Source organism: Mizuhopecten yessoensis, unplaced genomic scaffold, assembly GCF_002113885.1.
Source record: "Mizuhopecten yessoensis strain PY_sf001 unplaced genomic scaffold, ASM211388v2 scaffold10693, whole genome shotgun sequence".
In the NCBI taxonomy this organism is placed as follows: Eukaryota; Metazoa; Mollusca; class Bivalvia; order Pectinida; family Pectinidae; genus Mizuhopecten; species Mizuhopecten yessoensis.
The window spans coordinates 84,592-94,767 of NW_018408674.1; positions in this window are offsets into that span (position 1 = coordinate 84,592).

The window sequence follows — 10,176 nt, forward strand, 5'->3', positions numbered from 1 at the left end:
GTCCTATAATGCTAGAATAACCCTATAGCTACCTATCCTTTAATGCTAGAATGACCCTAGAGCTACCTGTTCTCTCAGGCTAGAATGACCCTGTAGCGACCTGTCCTGTAATGCCAGCATGACCCTATAGCTACCTATCCTTTAATGCTAGAATGGCCCTATAGCTACCTGTACTCGAAGGCTAAAATGACCCTAAAGCTACCTGTTCTCTCAGCCTAGAATGACCTATAGCTATCTGTCCTATCAGGCTGACCAACCAGTTAAGCTCATCACTTTATAATTAAAAGGACCTGATAAACTCATCACTTCATAACTTAGATGTCTCGCTCTAAGGCTAGAATGACCCGATAGATAGATGTACTATAAGGCTAAAATGACCTTAAAGCTACATGCCTTATAACGCTGGAATGGCTAGAATGACCCTCTCGATACCTGTCCTATAGGGTTAGAATGACCCTATATCTCCCTGCCCTATAATGTTCGAATGACCCTATAGCTACATGTCCTCTAAGGCTAGAATGACCCGATAGATAGATGTACTATAAGGCTAAAATGACCCTATAGCTACCTATCCTTTAATGTAGAATGACCCTATAGCTACCTGTCCTTTAAGGATAGAATGACCATATAGCTACCTTTCCTATAAGGCTAGAATGACCCTAAAGCTACCTGTTCTCTCAGGCTAGAATGACCTATAGCTACCTGTCCTATCAGGCTGACCAACCAGATAAGCTCACCACTTTATAATTAAAAGGTCTAGGGAGAAACCTGATAAACCTTCTACTCTCTCCATTTCAAAGCAAAAATGTCTCAGGACCAACCTGATAAGCTCTCTACTTTATAATTAAAAGGACCTGATAAACTCATCACTTCATAACTTAGATGTCTCGGAACCAACCTGATAAGTTCCCCACTATATAATCAAAAGGTCTCGGGACCTACTTGATAAGCTCACCATTTCATAGTAATGATGTCTCCAGACCAACCTGATAATCTCCAACTTTACAACCAAAAAGTCTCGGGACCAACTTTGGTTTGTCTCGGCCATGGGACAGAACGAAAAGCCTTCCTCACAGGGGCGAACGCTCAACAAATTGCCAAAAGTGAAGTATTGTCAAGGGAGACATTAGGAAGAAGAAAGTTATTTAGAAAGAAGAGAAACAAAGTACCCAAATTTAGTCGCCTCTTACGATCATGCAATTGGGGGCAGCAGGTACAATTCTTACACCCTACCTGCAGGATGATGAGGAGGGTGAAGACGATAATGATGATCATAATAACGATGACTATGTTGATGAATGTCATTATGACAGAATGAAGGTTGATGATGATGTGATGATAATAACCGAGTGATAAGATGATGTGTTCTTACTGTTATGATGAAGTATGGTTTAGTTTGTTTTATTTTGTTTAACGTCCTATCAAAAGGAAAGGTCATTTAAGGAAGGCCTCCCCTGTGTGCAAGATGCGTGTGTGTAGTGTATGCATGTGTATTTTGGGAGGCTGCAATATGCTCATGTGTGTCTCCTTGTGATAGCGCAGAACTGATGCCGACTTTATAGTGCTACCTCACTGAAACATACTGCAGAAGACACCCAGCAGGACGCTCCACCCTGTCTCATTATACTGAATACGGGCGAACCAGTCGTCCCACTCCTAATTTGATGAGCGTTAAGCAGAAGTAGTAACTACCATTTTTAAAGACTTAAGTATGTCTCGGCCATGGGACAGAACGAAAAGCCTTCCTCACAGGGGCGAACGCTCAACACTTTCCCAAAAGTGAGGTATTGTCAAGGGAGACATTAGGAAGAAGAAAGTTATTTAGAAAGAAGAGAAACAAAGGACCCAAATTTAGTCGCCTCTTACGATCATGCAAATGGGGGCAGCAGGTACAATTCTTACACCCTACCTGCAGGATGATGAGGATGGTGAAGACGATAATGATGATCATAATAACGATGACTAGGTTGATGAGTGTCATTATGACAGGATGATAATGATGGTGATGTGATGATAATAACCGAGTGATAAGATGATGTGTTCTTACTGTTATAATGAAGTATAGTTTAATTTGTTTTATTTTGTTTAACATCCTATTAAAAGGTAAGGTCATTTAAGGAACGCCTCCCCTGTGTGCAAGATGCGTGCATGTAGTGTATGCATGTGTATTTTGGGAGGCCAACCTGATAAGCTCCCCACTTTATAACCAAAAGGTCTCGGGACCAACTTGATAAGCTCCCCACTTCATAGAGAAGATGTCTCGGGACAAACCTGATAAGCTCCCCACTTTATAAACATAAGGCCTCGGGACCAACCTGAGAAGCTCCCCACTTTACAACCAAAAGGTCTCGTGACCAACCTGATAAGCCCACCACTTCATTGCAAAGATGTCTTGTGATCATCCTGATAACCTCCCACTAATAATCAAAGGTCTCAGGACCAACCAGATAAACTCCCCACTTTATAATTAAAAGGTCTGGGGAGAAACCTGATAAACTTCCTACTTTATAATTAAAAGCTCTGGGGACCAACCTTATTAGGTCTCCACTTCAAAGCGAAGATGTCTCAGGACCAACCTGATAATCTCTCTACTTTATAATAAAAAGGTATCGGGATCAACCTGATAAGCATCCCCACTTCATTGCAAAGATGTCTCCTGACTAACCTGATAAGCTCCTGCCTTTATTACAAACATGTCTGGGAACTAACCTGATAAACTCATCACTTCATAACTTAGATGTCTCGGAACCAACCTGATAAGTTCCCCACTATATAACCAAAAGGTCTCTGAACCTACTTAATAAGCTCCCCACTTCATTGCAAAGATGTCTCGTGACCAACCTGATAGGCTTCCAACTAATAATCAAAGGTCACAGGACCAACCAGATAAGCTCCCCACTTTATAACTAAAAGGTCTCGTGACCAACCTGATAATCTCCCCACTTTACAACCAAAAAGTCTTGGGACCAACCTGATAAGCTCCCAACTTTATAAACATAAGGCGTTGGGACCAACCTAAGAAGCTCCCCACTTCATAACCAAAAGGTCTCGGGACCAACCTGATGATTTCTCTACTTCACATCCAAGAGGTCTTTGGACCAACCTGATAATCCCCCCACTTTACAACCAAAAGGTCACGTGACCAACCTGATAAGCTCCCAGCTTCATTGCAACGATGTCTCCTGACCAACCTGATAAGCTCCTGCCTTTATAACAAACATGTCTGGGAACTAACCTGATAAACTCATCACTTCATAACTTAGATGTCTCGGAACCAACCTGATAAGTTCCCAAATATATAACCAAAAGGTCTCGAGGCCTACTTGATAAGCTCACCATTTCATAGTAACGATGTCTCCGGACCAACCTGATAATCTCCCCACTTTACAACCAAAAAGTCTTGGGACCAACCTGATAAGCCATCCAACTAATAATCAAAGGTCTCAGGACCAACCTGATGATTTCTCCACTTCAAAGCGAAGATGTCTCAGGACCAACCTGATAAGCTCTCTTCTTTATAATTAAAAGGTCTTGGGATCAACCCGATAAGCATCCCCACTTCATTGCAAAGATGTCTCCTGACCAACCTGATAAGCCCCTAACTATATTACAAACATGTCTGGGAACTAACCTCATAAACTCATCACTTCATAACTTAGATGTCTCGGAACCAACCTGATAAGTTCCCAAATATATAACCAAAAGGTCTCGGGACCTACTTGATAAGCTCACCATTTCATAGTAATGATGTCTCCGGACCAACCTGATAATCTCCCCACTTCACAACCAAAAAGTCTCACAACCAACCTGATAAGCTCCCCACTTCATTGCAAAGATGTCTCGTGACCAACCTGATAGGCTTCCATCTAATAATCAAAGGTCTCGGGACCAACACGATAAGCTCACCACTTTATAATTAAAAGGTCTGGAGAGCAACATGATAAACTTACTACTTAATAATTAAAAGGTCTCGGGACAAACTTGATAAGCTCCCCACTTCATAGAGAAGATGTCTTGAGACCAACCTGATAAGCTCCCAATTTTATAACCAAAAGGTCTTGGAACCAACCAGATAAGCTCCCCACTTCATTGCAAAGATGTCTAACCCTATTAAGCCTATCTACCTCCATAAAATATGTATTTAACATAATGAAATTTGTATGTACCTAAATTAAATACTTACTTATCCCCATAAAAAAATCATAAAAGGATGTGTTCAGGGACCCAGCCTGTAATACTTCCCCCATGAAATGTTTATCTGATCTACTCTTATAAAATACCAATCCATCATAAATTACCGATTTACCTCCATATTTTTTTTAGCTACCCCAATAAAACATCTATCTTCCCCCATGAAGAAATTATCTACCCCATAAAATACTCAATACCCAGCTACATAAAGAACGTATCTACCACATTAATAACCTTTTTTATCCATGCCATTAAAATACTTATTTATCCCATTAAATTACTTATCCATACCATTAAAATACTTACTATACCCATAAAATACTAATTCACTCCCATAAAATACTTATTATACCCATAAAATACTTATCCAATCCCAGAAAGTACTTAAGGTTTCCTACTAAACCACCTATCCAACACAAGAAAATATTTATCTTACCCTTAAATACATGTCTTTTAACATGGGTTTACATTTAACAACAAAGCTAAAAATAAGGTATTACAAAGCAAAGCCGTTTAAAAAAACAAGCGCTGTTAGGAAGTATAGAGAAAATCTAAAATGATAAAATGGTTGCAGATTTATTTTGGTCACTTTTGTGTCCCCAAGAAGAGGACACAAAAGCAAATCCCCAATGCTGCAGGGGATCCCACATTAGCAGCCTCTTACGATCATGCAGTGGGTAACAGCAGGTATATTCTTTTCACAATCCCCGACCCGCAGGGGGGTCATACACTTCATAGCACTTAACTACAGTATGCTACTGGCCAAATATAACAACCCTTGGTCTATAGCTTATTTGGCCTTTAATGGGTTGAACACATTTAACTTATGTAACCGTGAAAATGTGTAAATGTCAATCACTTGAAAAAGATTGATAGACATCTTATCAAGTATAATTAAGGCCAAATATCCTAGGCCCCTTTGGTTATTCAGAGGTGGGTTTTTTTCAAATTCACCTGACCCCAGTGACCTTGAAAGCTGACCAAGGTTGTAATAATTTGAACAAACCTGATAGCCTTTCATCCAAGCATGCTCAGATTCGCCAAATATCATCATTTTAAGTATTTTCTTCATAAGTCATTTAATAAACAGTTTTTAAAATTGGGTCAGTCATTTATTTTCAATAACTGAGCTATTAATTTTTTTTCTAACACATTGAACCCCTGCGACCTTGAAGGTTGATCAAGGTCACTTATTTGAACAAACTTCATAGCACTTCATCTCCAACATGTTAATAGCTAAATATCATCACTGCAGACAGAAGAATTTGTTTCAAAGTTGGAACACATTTCACCTTTTTGACCTTGAATATATATATTCACCAAGGTCATTTATTGGAACAAAATATATAGCCCTTCAAAAATCACAACATGCTACAAGTCATATTGAACAAGGTCTCTTTGTTATTCAGAATAAGTTGTTAAAACACATTCGACTTTTGTGATCTTTAAAAGTAGGTGAAGATGATTTGAACTTGTCAATCTCCCATCCCAGAAAGCCACTTACCAAATTTCAGTTCTTCAGAATAAGTTGTTTGATGTTTATGCTGTATATGACTGTGACCATCAATTTAGGTCGAAGTATTTTTGTCTTTAAGCAAATACTCTAGGTGGTTTTTTTACTTATTTGATTTAAAGGAACTTGAAAGTAGTTCAGACATTTTTTTTCAACTCTAAGAAGCTCATAGCTTAATATCATGACTCTGCCTTTCTAAAAATTATATTAAACCCCTTTGTCCTTGACAGTAGGCCAAAGTCTCTTTTCTTGCAGATTTTGTGGTATTCTATCATATGAATCTACTACTTTGGTTCTTCAAAGAGTGGTTTACAAAGTTTGACATATTTGACCCCTGTGACCTAGAAAGAAGGTCAAAGTGGGTTTTTTTCCAAACTCCATAGGGTCCATCCCCAGGAAGCTACCTGCCAAATAACATGACAAGAGGCCTTCCTGACCTTCAAAAGAAGATGTTGAAGGAAAATTGACAGATGAGGAACAATGCATCAATGTGATAGCTCCCTTAACTGCCCTGTGGGCAGGCGAGCTAACAACTCATAATTATAATACATACTACAGATCAGTCTGGAACTCTACTGGAATGAACTAATTTGCATGTACATTTTTTGATGTATTAAAGTAAAACTGAACCCTAGTTGCACAACAGCATTTTTTAAACAAGATAGAACATATTCTGAATTTTGAGCTAATGCAGTAACATACAGTATACTGCATAGCAACAACTAGAACACCGACAGATCAGCAAGCAGATTTTTGGGAGACTTTTTTGGGTCAATTATTGACCCCATTCCAAAGTGAAACTATTTTACATTTATGCCAAATTCCCAAATTTCGCACTTAACTCCTGGAAATCTCCATCCCAGTTGCTATATATTCTTCCCACAATGAGACAGAAATACCAACATATCCATGTATCACTACGTCAATTTTCAGAAAGATCAGGCTGTTGGATTCTGATAATCTTCAGAAACTAAATTGTGGATGGACAGACAGACAAATGGATAACATGATTTCTACAAGACGTCTGCGTCTCCAATGTGTGGCTGAGATGTGAGGCCCTAATAATTTACCGCTGTAAGGCACCTTTTAGAAACTAATGTGGACGGACGGATACATGCACATTGTGATTCTTAAAGGATATTCACATCTTTGGTGTGGAGCCCTAATAAGGACATTGAATTATTGTGAAGAAATGTATATACAGTGGAACCCACTTATTATGATACTGGAAAAATGTCATTAAGTTTATGGGACAAAATGTACCACAACATTTTGTAGCAAAATCGGTAAATCATGACTATTTATATCACTTCTTTCATACTATTGACTGTCACATTACAGTATCATTAGCTAGGATCTAGTATAATGATAGTTCTTAAGAATTGCTCAAAGTCATTTGAAAGTTAAAGTAGAATTTACATACCAATCATCTATTTGTGTTCATATTTCCACATCTACCTATGTCTGATGATCGTTTATAATGTATCAGTTATTAAAAGATTTTTCTCTGTCAAATAGAATATCATAATAAGTGAGTTCCACTGTAGTTTATTACGCTTGAGCATGATACGAGGCTCCAATAAGGACTTGAGCAAGTCCTCGAAAACTGTGCGTGCAAAAAGGTCCTGAAACTGCCATGATAAAGCATTATATTAAAAGTTATCTTGTAACTGATTTATATTTAACTTTGATGTTTAGGAAGACTGTCGGTGTAACATAAAAAGAGAAATGCCATTACCTTGTTTTACGTCTCAGTTCTTGGATAGTCCTTTATTGTCTTCGTCCCTCTCCTAGGGTAATCCTGCTGCTGTTTGCTGTTCTTAAAGATTAATTATCCTGTTGCCTCACCTGGTTCTCCTGTGATATCGGTCCTTTTGTCCGTGTGCTCCTGCTGAGATGGTGCTGTTGCTCCATATGGTCCCGGTTTGTCCAATCCCTGGCGTTCCTGTCGTTGATAATCCTTTTTGATCCTGTTATCCTTCTGGTCCTGGTAGTGTTCTCCTGCGATGGTCATGCATTTTATCATTTATTTTCCTAAAAGTTCTTTCAACAATAGTCCTTTTATCCTTTTTTGTCCTGTTTACACAGATGGTCCTAACCCTTTCACCCCTATGCAACTTTAGTAGACTCTGCCATGCATTGATATGGATGAGTCCATAATGGTCTGCAGTGGTGAAAGGGCTAAAGGGATTGTTCTGTTATTCATAGCACTCATCCTGTTCTCCTTCATGTTCCTTGATGGTTGTCCTGGGGCGTTCCTTCATTGTCCTCCATGGTTGTCCTTGGGCGTTCCTTCATTGTCCTCAATGGTTGTCTTTGGGCGTTCTTTCATGGTCCTTGATGGTTGTCCTCGTGCATTCCTTCATTGTCCTTGATGGTTGTCCTCGGGCGTTCCTTCAATGTCCTCTATGGTTATCCTCGGGTGTTCCTTCATTGTCCTCCATGGTTGTCCTCAGGCGTTCCTTCATTGTTCTTATGGTTGTCCTTGGGCGTTCCTTCATTGTCCTCAATGGTTGTCCTTGGGCGTTCCTTCATTGTCCTCAATGGTTGTCCTTGGGCGTTCCTTCATTGTCCTCAATGATTGTCTTTGGGCATTCCTTCATGGTCCTTGATGGTTGTCCTCGGACGTTCCTTCATTGTCCTCGATGGTTGTTCTCGAGCGTTCCTTCATTGTCCTCTATGGTTGTCCTCGTGTGTCCCTTCATGGTCCTTGAAGGTTGTCCTCGGGCGTTCCTTCAATGTCCTCTATGGTTATCCTCGGTTGTTCCTTTATTGTTCTCGATGGTTGTCCTTGGGCATTCCTTCATTGTCCTTGATGGTTGTCCTCAGGCGTTCCTTCATTGTTCTTATGGTTGTCCTTGGGCGTTCCTTCAATGTCCTCTATGGTTATCCTCGGGTGTTCCTTCATTGTCCTCCATGGTTGTCCTTGGGCGTTCCTTCATTGTCCTTGATGGTTGTCCTTGGGCGTTCCTTCAATGTCCTCTATGGTTATCCTCAGGTGTTCCTTCATTGTTCTCGATGGTTGTCCTCAGGCGTTCCTTTATTGTCCTCTATGGTTGTTCTTGTGCTTTCCTTCATTGTCCTCGATGGTTGTCCTCAGGCGTTCCTTCATTGTCCTCTATGGTTATCCTCGAGCGTTCCTTCATTGTCCTCGATGGTTGTCCTCAGGCGTTCCTTCATTGTCCTTGATGGTTTTCCTTCGTCATTCCTTCATTGTCCTCGATGGTTGTCCTCGTGTGTCCCTTCATGGTCCTTGATGGTTGTTCTCGTGCGTTCCTTCATTGTTCTTGATGGTTGTCCTCGGGCGTTCCTTTATTTTCCTCGATGGTTGTCCTTGTGCGTTCCTTCATTGTCCTTGATGGTTGTCCTCGGGCGTTCCTTCAATGTCCTCTATGGTTATCCGCGGGTGTTCCTTCATTGTTCTCGATGGTTGTCCTTGGGCGTTCCTTCATTGTCCTTGATGGTTGTCCTCGTGCGTTCCTTCATTGTCCTCTATGGTTGTCCTCAGGCGTTCCTTTATTGTCCTCTATGGTTGTCATTGGGTGTTCCTTCATTGTCCTTGATGGTTGTCCTCGGGCGTTCTTTCATTGTCCTCGAAGGTTGTTCTCGTGTGTTCCTTCAATGTCCTCTATGGTTATCCTCAGGTGTTCCTTCATTGTGCTCTATGGTTGTCCTCAGGCGTTCCTTCATTGTCCTCTATGGTTGTCCTCCAGCGTTCCTTCATTGTCCTTGATGGTTGTCCTCGGGCGTTCCTTCATTGTCCTCTATGGTTGTCCTCAGGCGTTCCTTCATTGTCCTCTATGGTTGTCCTCGGGTGTTCCTTCATTGTCCTCTATGGTTATCCTCAGGTGTTCCTTCATTGTCCTTGATGGTTGTCCTCGGGCGTATCTTCATTGTCCTCTATGGTTGTCCTCGGGTGTTCCTTCATTGTCTTCTATGGTTGTCCTTGTGTGTTTCTTCATGGTCCTTGATGGTTGTCCTCGGGCGTTCCTTCATTGTCCTCGTTGATTGTCCTCGGGAGCTCCTTCATTGTCATTGATGGTTGTCCTCCAGCATTCCTTCATTTTTCTCGATGGTTGGACTTGGTTAGACCTTAAAAAGGTGAACAAATTATTGTAGTACTCAATGCAAGCAAGCTACTTGCCACATATATATCATGAGTCAAGGCATTTTGTTCTCTAGGTGTTTGAATCTAATTTGACTTTCTAAACATTTGTAGCACTCTTTTCAAGCAAGATATTGGGCAATTATCATAACTCCAGGCTTAAGAAAACTGACACGTGAATGTTTTAATACATTTAACCCCAGTGACCTCGATTATAGGTCAAGTTAATTTTTTCTAACACTTTGTAGCACCACTTATTGCCATTATGCTACTGGCCATACATCATGAATCTAGGCTATTTATGTTTCAAAAAAGTGTCTTAACACATTTGACCCTTGAGACATTGGATATTGGTCAAGGTCATCTT